This window comes from Armigeres subalbatus, chromosome 2 (genome assembly GCF_024139115.2).
Source record: "Armigeres subalbatus isolate Guangzhou_Male chromosome 2, GZ_Asu_2, whole genome shotgun sequence".
NCBI lineage: Eukaryota > Metazoa > Arthropoda > Insecta > Diptera > Culicidae > Armigeres > Armigeres subalbatus.
In genome coordinates, this window is record NC_085140.1 from 93,873,147 (window position 1) to 93,883,290 (window position 10,144).

The window sequence follows — 10,144 nt, forward strand, 5'->3', positions numbered from 1 at the left end:
AAGCATAAGTTCGAAGGGGTACCTCTCAAGAAAAAGGTTGAGAACCGCTGAGCTAGACGAATACTTTTTGGAACCACTGTACAACAACATGCGTGTTGAGTGATAAATGAAAATACAAACATGAAACTCTATCTGCATCACCATTCCATATACATCAGGCATCAGGTAACGAATATAAGGGGATTTTTGCGTAAAAATTTCGCTCCCTCGCAATATATAGCCGACTCACCTCTACCCGCATGCTCGAACATCTAGTGATATCGGTAGAAATTTGATGGGATTTGTTGCTCAGCACTGGTCCGAACTACTAACCGTGAACACGTTGACACGCATCAGTTTATCGGACATCGAGATGACTGCGTCTCCAATTTTTGGCTCCATTTTCATCTACATAGAGCGGGCAAAAACCAGGATAGCCAAAGTTCCCCCAACTATGAGCGGCTCTGGAGAAGTATGTCAAAACCTGCTGCAACAACCGGCGTTATTCGTCTTTTCCACGGTATCTCAAGGTGCGTGAGTGAAGCAAGGACGAATTCGTGGATGCCAGTGAACGATGGGACATGTCAGTCACTCAGCCGACACAAATGATCAGCCGAAATGTTGGCACGAGCGCTTCGAAAAACTTTTTCAAGCCCCCAGGATTGATCGGATATAAGCAAAGATGCCGCTCAAAGCCGACCAAATCCCGTGCGGGCTGTTTCTTTATTAGTCATTCTGCAGTATATGGGACACTACGATTTTTTCAGTCGGAGACAAAAGGAAATCTGACTGTGTGCGGACAATGCTCCGCCATGATAATGTACATAATTCTCAAAGTTCTGTGCAAAGTTACAAGACTCTCCGTATTCGGTAGGCAGGATTCCACTCCGAAGGAGCATGCGAGGACCATATTGTCATCATAGTAGGGAGGGTAATGAATTCCTAGAGTACCTTCATTTGGTACTTGTTGATCACGGGAAACTTTTGATCGTAGGTCGTCTTTTGAAAAAAATCAGAAGGGTTGTGTACAAGACACGACCGCCCGACGTAAACTACGAATAACCTTTTGGTGCAATGATAAATTTAGCGTCATGTAAATATAAGTTTGTTAAACGCTACAGAATCTACCGTCGCAGTTTTCAACTTTCTTCCCAATGTATTGATAGTCCTCAAAAGAACCGATTTATTATCAATGTCTCCAATCACCACTATCAGCAACTACCGCAGCCAGTGTTGGTAAAATCATTCATAAAACTCACTCATCGAGCTCTCCCGCACGAGCGAACTCGTTTGCGAATTTAAAGATTTGCATCACGCCTGAGTTTTTCATGCCAAAACGCATCATTTCACTCATTTGCCAAAAAATCATTTCGCTCTAAAAAGCGTTTAAAACCAATTTGCTGGAAATTTATTGTTTACACAAGCAAGAGTATTCATTGTTCTATGCGACGAACGTCAGTTAACGGTTTTTGACGTAAGAGAATAAAAGAAAACTTACGATGATTCAAATGGATGATTCAACTCAGCCATGAGTTTTTAGGTGCTGAGTTGATGCGTTTTAACTCACGGTTGATTTGAATCATCCATGAGTTTTGAGATTTTGAGTTTTTCCCAACACTGACCGCAGATTTACCATCGATGATGCCATCAACGTCATCGCTGCGGCAGCCGTTGTCGCTGGAACCGTAACGTAACCGGACGAAACCCATCCTTAACTGCCTTCAACGTAATTGCTGCGGCAGCCGTTATCGCTGGGGTCGCTACTCGATGCCATGGTCGACTCTCCGCCCGAGGATCGCTTCCGATGCTGGATCACAGCCACAACATCGTGTTCGCTCTCTGTGAATGCTCGAACGGAAATGGCACGCGCGCCCGAAACACGTGTCTTTTTATGCATAGATAAAACGAAGAGGTGGACTCCACCCTTACAGTGAATGTGGAAATGCATAAATGAAATGTGCACCGTTACTACTAATGGGGCGGGGCTAATGGTTTTACTTTATTGAATTTAAGAAAGCTGCTGTCTCGCGCGCACGCTATTTCGGTTCTCATTAGCGCCAATCGCGGATGAGAGGCAGTCTGAGGGGGCCAAGAGACATCGGAAGGTGCTGCGCGACAACAACATCCACAGCATCACCAAACCAATCATCCGTTAGCGGGCTCTCCGTGGAGGGGGTCAAACGTATTCTCGGGCTGATCTACGAGAAAACCTGCGGCGTGCTGAGTGTTTCTGGAAAATGTTATCCGGGACGCTGTCACTGTCACCTACACGGATCACTCCAAGTGCAGAACGGACCACCATGAATGTTCATGGGGCGAATGTTTCGTTTCGTTAATCCGTTAAAGTTAATTTTAACGATCAACGATATTTCCGTTAACCTTTATGAAACGTTAATCAACGATAACGGTAACGCTCTCCGTTAATTTAACGTTAACGGCTGCGTTATTTTACACGTTAATGAGCTGTTAGAACTCAAATTTCAATGAAAACTGCGACTTTTGCAGATTTTGTTCTTTTACTGGCAAGAGTTTTTGTTTGTCAACTATGTAAAATTTTGACATGAGGCAATTTGATATACAAAAGAATTTTACAAATAAATTTAAGATCATGTAAAATTTCCTTTCCAATAATAGAACATCATTTGTATTTTAAAAGGGACTAGGAGACCCGTCGAACTTTGTTTCGGCTAAAATTGATTTATTCTCTGATTAGTTCTCGAGTTATGCAGAAATTAGTGTTTCATTTGTATGGGAGCCTCCCTTCCTAAAGAGGAGAGGGGTCTCATATCATCTTAAGAAGCTTCCCCGGCCCCAAAAACCTCGACATACAAATGTTTGACCTGATCGGTTCAATAGTTTTCGAGTCTATAAGGGTCAGACATACAGAAATTCATTTTAATGAATACAGATTTTATCAAATTATCAATATTATTAACTCATAAACCCGGATTTTAAATTTAATGTAAGATGAAGCCATCAAACTGTATTCATGCCATAACGATATGCCCAGTGAAAGCTCTTTTTCGCTTAGTATTTTCAATGAATGGAATAAACTGATACACTTTTCTCATATTTATGTATTTCGCAGAACTGTATTGTATTTTCATTTCTAGAAATTGTCAAGTTTGGTATCCACGAATGCATCTAACACCAGCAGCCTACACCTATGTTTTAGCTGCTCGGATATTGAGTGAGCTCCTGAAGGTGTACAAGATGTCATTTCATTAGTTCCAACCGCAAGTTATTTTTCCGTGATAAGCCTTGATCTGACTTGAATGAATATTAATAAGACTGCACAGCAAATAATTTTGAAAATTCAACGACGTGCAAAATTCCAGCTCATACCATCAAACGAATTAACATTCGATATTCAATTACATTTTATTGAATTTTACAAGCAAGCGCCATTTAAATTTATATCGATTAAAAAAAATAGCGAGATAGATTGTATGTTACGTTTATTTGCATGCTCCCAATATGTGCATGAAATAACATTTAAAATCACAACATTTTTTATCTGTGTGTCATTGGCTTTTCCTTGGTGAACTATGATTGAAAATGATAAAAATTATGACCCATGGATACCGCATTGGCTTAGAAACGTCCTGATTGTTTATTGGACAGGAGCTAAGGAGAAAAAGTAACGAGCAGATTATCGATGTCCGTTGACGTTGAATCAACGCATCCCGTTAACGTTAACGTTACAATCCAAGTAGTTCAACGTAACGCCGTTGACGTTGAACCAAGAGAAAATTACCGACAACGGCATTAATCGTTGATTAACGTTAACAACCCTGGTACGGCTTCGAGGGTTGAGTGCGCAGGTCAGGGCCGGATTTAGCCGGAAGGGGGCCCCGGGGCCGACAGCTTATGGGGGCCCCAAAATGTACAAAAAAGGTTGGTTTTGATACATAAGATTTGTGGGGGCCCGGGGCCACGCCCCCCCCGGCCCCCGCCTAAATCCGGCCCTGGCGCAGGTTCACACCACTAAACAATAATCCAAAGGCCCTTTTCAAGAAGAAAGGGAAGAGAGTTAAGGGGGGGAGGAGATGGCAGCTATCGATTTATTGTTGTTTTATAGCATATAGTGAAGAAATTTTTCAGCAGCTACCTGCTCAGACCGATAATGGCGTCAGATTCTACTACCGACGCCAAGCGATTATGTTTGGTAATTAGATAGAAGCTCGTCTCTGGTGAATTTTCTTTTGTTAATGTACTCAATGATATGCACAGCACAAATCCAAACTCATAATTTTGCTAGAACGTTTCTCAGGACGCCAAGAATTTGAATCCTTTTAGACTAACAACTTTCTTCCCAATGTAATGATGGTCCTCAAAAGAACCGATTTATTTTTAATGTCTCTACTCAGTCAACACATGATCTTATATGAGGTCACATAAGATGCTAAAGTGGAGGCGATATAAGTACTTCCCCACACAAGACGTACACACTTAAAATAAATCGCCGAACTCGGTAAAATTTTACCGAAATCTTAACAGCAGAACTGTTCGGTAAATAATTTTACTGATTTTCGGTGTTTTTGACAGTTGAACAATGGAAAAATTTACAAAAAAATTGTAAAATAATTACCGACCAGATCTGCTGTTGAGATTTCGGTAAAATTTACCGAATACTGTGAGATGAGTTAAGTGTGTACGTATATCGCTTCCACTTAGCACCTTATGTTACATCTTATACGATTTGGTGTTGGCTGGGCAATAACCATCAGCAATCACCGCAGCTCCACCATCGATGACGCCACAAACGACTATCCGCCCGACGATCGCTTCCTATGCTGGCTCACAGCCACACCGTCGCGTCCGCTCTCTGCGAATGCTCGAGACACGCGCGCCGAAACACGGGTCTTTTTATGCATAGAGAAAATGAAAATGAAGCCCTTAAAGTGAATATTGAAATGCATAAATGAAATGTGCACCGCTATTTCTAAAGGGGCGGGGTTAATGGTTTTACTTTATTTTTTACAAGAAAGCTGCTGCCTCGCACTCGCGCTATTTCGGTTCACACTAGCGTTCCGCGCGAACGACAGGCAGTGTGAGAGACAGATCAAACACATCCACGCCCGAGTAGCACACTTGTTACATATCAGTCTCTGTGACTCATATGCGACCAAATCCAATCACATTGGAGTTGCTGCAACCAAATCGATGTGAACTGTGCTACTAGGATACATTTGATAGGTACCTATCCACCACCATTACAATAACCGGTCGAGGCAAGGGACACGACAAAGAAGGGGCCAAGCATAATTCCAGACTCATCTACTAGGAAACTTGCGGTATGCTGAATTGTGTTCCTGGGAATTATTGAACGGGATGCTGTCACCTACACGGAGCACTCCAAGCGCAGAATGGTCACCATCATGGATGTTGTCTACGCACTGAAATGCTAAGGTCGCACGCTGTACGGCTCCGGGGGTGAAGCGTGTCCGTCCACACAGACAATAATCCAATGGCCTTTTTAGGGCCACCGAAAACGATCCCAAGAAAAAAGGAGGTTGTCGAGAGAAAAAGAGGGAGAGGTTTTATAGCACAAAAGTGAACAAAATTTCTGCAGCTACCACCTGCCGATAACCGCCACTCGAACCGATACCAGGGCACAAGCTATGAACAGAATTGCACAACATGACATGGAATTGATTGATAGAAGAGTTAAAATAACAAGCAACAGTATCGAAAATTTGCACCGAAAAATGATTTATCAAAATGTACTATGGATAAGAACAAGCTAATGGCACGTGATATTAATTACTTCTTATAAATAACATCACTTGATCTCCTCATGATATTTCAGTGCGAAAAATATTGATATTATGGTCTGATCTTTTATCTCTTATATTAATCATATCCATATCTAACTTTTCTGTCTAATTAAGATTTGATTTTATTGCGCTATTTTCGTTTGCTCGAATACTAACGCCATGATTTCGTTACCGACGCCAAGCGATTATGTTTGGTACTTTGAAAACAGTACGTCTCGGGTCAATTTTCCTTTAATAATATTATATAGTTTCTCAATAATATGCCTTTAAATCACTAACAGCAAATATCCAAACTCAAATCATGCTAGAAACTTTTACTGGACTCCAAGAATTTCCCGGTCACTAGCGGTTGCTCTTTTAAAAATCCTTTACGTCAAAAATATTTGCCACGCTATCATCTGTACACCAATACAATTTCATCAGTATAAAGAACAATCTTTTCGCAAATTCAAGCATCAAATTCAAACACGGCAAATCAAACCCTTCTTTTAGCATAGTAAATGGTCCTGACAAAGGACCGATTTTTGAAAATGTGCGCCTTTGCAATTACTAACAGCATATGAGCAACGAATTTACTCGAGTGATGTTCTTACTGACGATGAGTTTTCTTTTTTGGCCGCCATTGTTGTATGAAATTTCACTTTGATGGACATTTTCAGTAAACCAAATTCTCTACTGTGTAGTGTATAACGGTGGTCCTAACAAAGGACCGATTAATTTTAATTGCACCACAACCGCCGTCCTATGATTCGTTGTTACGGACGCCGAATGGTACACGCTCCGTGGAATCTCAACCGTGAATGACAAGCTGCTGCTGCCACGACCGCCAAATACACCACCGAACGCCAACGCCACCGAGCCGTTGTTACCCGACCGCTACCAGACGGTCCATGCTCTAGCGCAGCAGTCCGCTCGCCGTGAAATCTCGAACGAAAATGACGCGCGCGCAAGACACGACTCTTTTTATGTACAGAGCAAAAGAAGCGGTGAGCCAAAAGGTCCTTACGGTCCTGCAATCTGATGTCCGTGTTGGGGATGCATGTACGGAATTGGTTGGTTCTGAAATTTTTCACCAAACGTGGAAGAACTAAAATTTTCAATAGTTTGCCGTTGATAATTAATAGTTTTAGTACAATGAAAAGTTTTATTAAAATTAAATTAAATTAAAAGTTTATACATTAAATTAATTAATTATTATACATTAAATTATTATATAAATTATTATACATTAAATTAAATTAAAAGTTTATACAAAGTTTTCGAATCTATTAATAAGAAAATCTCGAAAATCCGTCGAAAGATAAAGTCGCTATTACCGTTTGAAAACTTACATGATTTCGTGACGGTCCCCAATTTGGAAATTTTAATTTCGCACCCTGTATCCGAGGCTTCCCCTTAGACGTAGTTTACGTCAAAAAAATCCTCGGCCTCACCCTAACGCAGAACGAAGCTTCCACAATCCACATGCATAGTCTTGCTCAACGGAGTTCTGTCCGATCCAATCCAGCTAGCCGCTGGAGTGAGCCAGCAATTGGAAAAATTTTAAACGAAGTGGACCACTCCGGCAGCCACCACCATGGAGCAACCGAATGATCTCGATCCAGATCAACGATACTGCTCTACTAACACAACGGCGCTCTTCCATACAGAGCAAGCTGAACGAGGTCAAATGTAGACATGTCGATCATCGATTCATCGTTGTGACAATCGATTACTACCCAACGATTATTTGATTCAATAACCGACAAGAATCGAGAGTAATCGATTAGTTAGATCCCGAAGGCTGAGCCTCTTCGACGGTGTCATCGAAACCCGATGTCAACAGAAAATTGACAACGCAAATGGAGGAGGAACGGCCAAGGCCAAGGGCACATCAAGAAAAAGTGGAGCAATTACAAGGGCTGGACTGGAATCCGGTAGAACAGCGCAGCATAGGCAGATACAGGATCTCGTGGCTACGATGCCTCAGAAAAAAATAAACGAAGTGGATAAGAACCTGACCTGGGCCCAAGTCAAAGCTGAAGCAAGTGGCCTACCAGGATGGAGTTCTTTTACATTGGCCCTACGTACCCCACAAAAATTGTTTCAGACAAAGAAATAGAAATGTATTTCGGAGAAGCCACATGGCCGAACACACCATTAGGCTGAAACCTATCTGGCCGAAAAGGTCATATGGCCGAATAGGTGAAAAGTGAGAAGTGCGAAGTGAGTAATGAGACGTCACACTTCTTGTTTTGCACTACTCACTTTTCACAGTGAGAAGTGGGAAGAGCGAAGAAAGAAATGAGAAATAATGATTAAGAAGTGAAGGTGAGACGTCAAATGACCTATTCGGCCAAATGACCTGTTCGGCCAAATGACCTGTTCGGTCAAATGACCTATTCGGCCAAATGACTTTCGGTCTGTTCGGCCAAACAACTTTCGGCCAAGTGACATTCGGCCGAATGATTTTCGGTCAAACGGCCCTTCCTCATTATTCAAAGTTAATTGTCTATATTAAGCTACCCGGAGTGGTTATTAATTATGTACTATGTCTGAAACTCGATTTATGCGCATATGTACAACATGTAACAGATTTCGTTTGAAAAATGTATTGGAGGGTAACCAATTCCTACGGTGGGGTTTGATCCCACGAAACCAGTACGCTAGACAGGTGCTTTCCTTCCTAAGCTACGGAGGACATCCGTTGTCCGCTTTCCGCTTGGGCTGCGAAATGGTGAGTTGACATCTGGGTAGGAGCGACTTACAAGCTCTGGTCCTCACAAGTTCCAATCTCACGCTTCCACGGGTCTTCCGAAGACAATCGACCGCCAGCTAAGAGTTTTGTACTTAGCTGGTAGTGCAGCCTAGGCACTGTTGTCCTTCTGACATCAGCTAGAGTGAGGGGGTGCGACCAAAGGGACCATCGTTCCTAACCCCTAATCCCAAGGCGTTAAGCGACCCGTGCCGAGGGGATGCATGGTCAGGGAGGTGAAATAATGTGATAGGCCTCTAACGGAGCCTGTGGGGTACCTGGGCACCCTCCACAGTAGTTGTCCATTACCGCGTCATGCTGGGCTCTGGCGTGGTGGACCTCTTTTCCCGAGCAACTCGTGGGACCAAAATGGAAAACCAAGTCAATTCTTCAACTAGTGGTAGTAGTGTAGGCGACAACCCCTTTGCAAGAGGTGGGTTGTTCAGGTCTCCGCCTAGGAGGCCAGAGGCAATAGTCGGCACCTCAGTACGGCAGCTTTCGGCCTTCGAGGTGGCGACGGAACAGCTGAACGCCATTATCGACTTTGCGTCATCGAAGCATAATATCAGTAAGGACCTCAAGAGGAGCTTGCTGAAACTTCGAAAGTCGATGTTGAACGTCAAGCTGGAGAGGGCGGTAGGGACGGCCAAGTCTAAGCCCGTGAAATCCGTGGGGTCGAGGTCTACCCAGACTGAGGCCCAAGGATTCGCGGACTCGGGCAAGGTTGAATCGACCGAGGGCGTGCCAGCGAAGACGATGGTGCCAAAGTCAACCCAGACGGAGGCTCAAGTTGGAGGTGGTCCCTAACCCCGCACTTCCTGGACAACCCAGGATGTCTGTTGAGCAGATTCCCCCTCTATTGCTAAGGAAGAAAAAAAAAACACGGACAGACAAACATTTGTTCAGTTTGACGAGCTGAGTCGATTGGTATATAACATCATGGGTCTCCGAGAGTTCTATAAAAAGTTCGATTTTGGAGTGAAATGATAATGAAAGGCAAAAAAGCAAATACTTATCTATTTTTGGGAAAAAATATTTTAAGCTATTTTTTTAGTGGAATGTATTCAACCGTCTATAAACTCGTCTTTCGTACTTTCCATTAAATGTGGAATTAAATATACGTATTTCGACCTCAACTGTGAGGTCGCCTTCACTGTCTCGTACTGGACTATAGACTATTTGTAACTATTATTATTATTATTATTTATTCAGACTAAGGCCGAAGTGGCCTGTGCGGTATATAAGAGTCTTCTCCATTCGGCTCGGTCCATGGCTACACGTCGCCAACCACGCAGTCTACGGATGGTCCGCAAGTCATCTTCCACCTGATCGATCCACCTTGCCCGCTGCGCACCTCGCCTTCTTGTGCCCGTCGGATCGTTGTCGAGAACCATTTGTAACTATTAACATTTATTTTACGGCTACGCAGTCTTTAATTTTAGAAACGAGTTTATTCGTTGCCCAACGTTTCGACACGGGGATTGTGTCTTCCTCAGGGGGTAATTATTTGTGTCGTTTCACGTCTATCGTTTCGTCTAACTATAACTGTCTGAACTGTTTTATGTTGGTACATTATTACGGATCACTACGAATCGAATGGCGCTCTTCTCACTCTTTAGGTCAATCATCTACCGAAATGCGATCGTCACTC

General features: G+C 42.9%; 1 protein-coding gene across 1 annotated transcript in view; it reads left to right on the forward strand.

Moving 5' to 3' along the window:
* Positions 1-10,144, forward strand: part of LOC134210055 (uncharacterized) — a 923,126-nt gene that overhangs the window by 549,935 nt on the left and 363,047 nt on the right. The window lies entirely within an intron of this gene.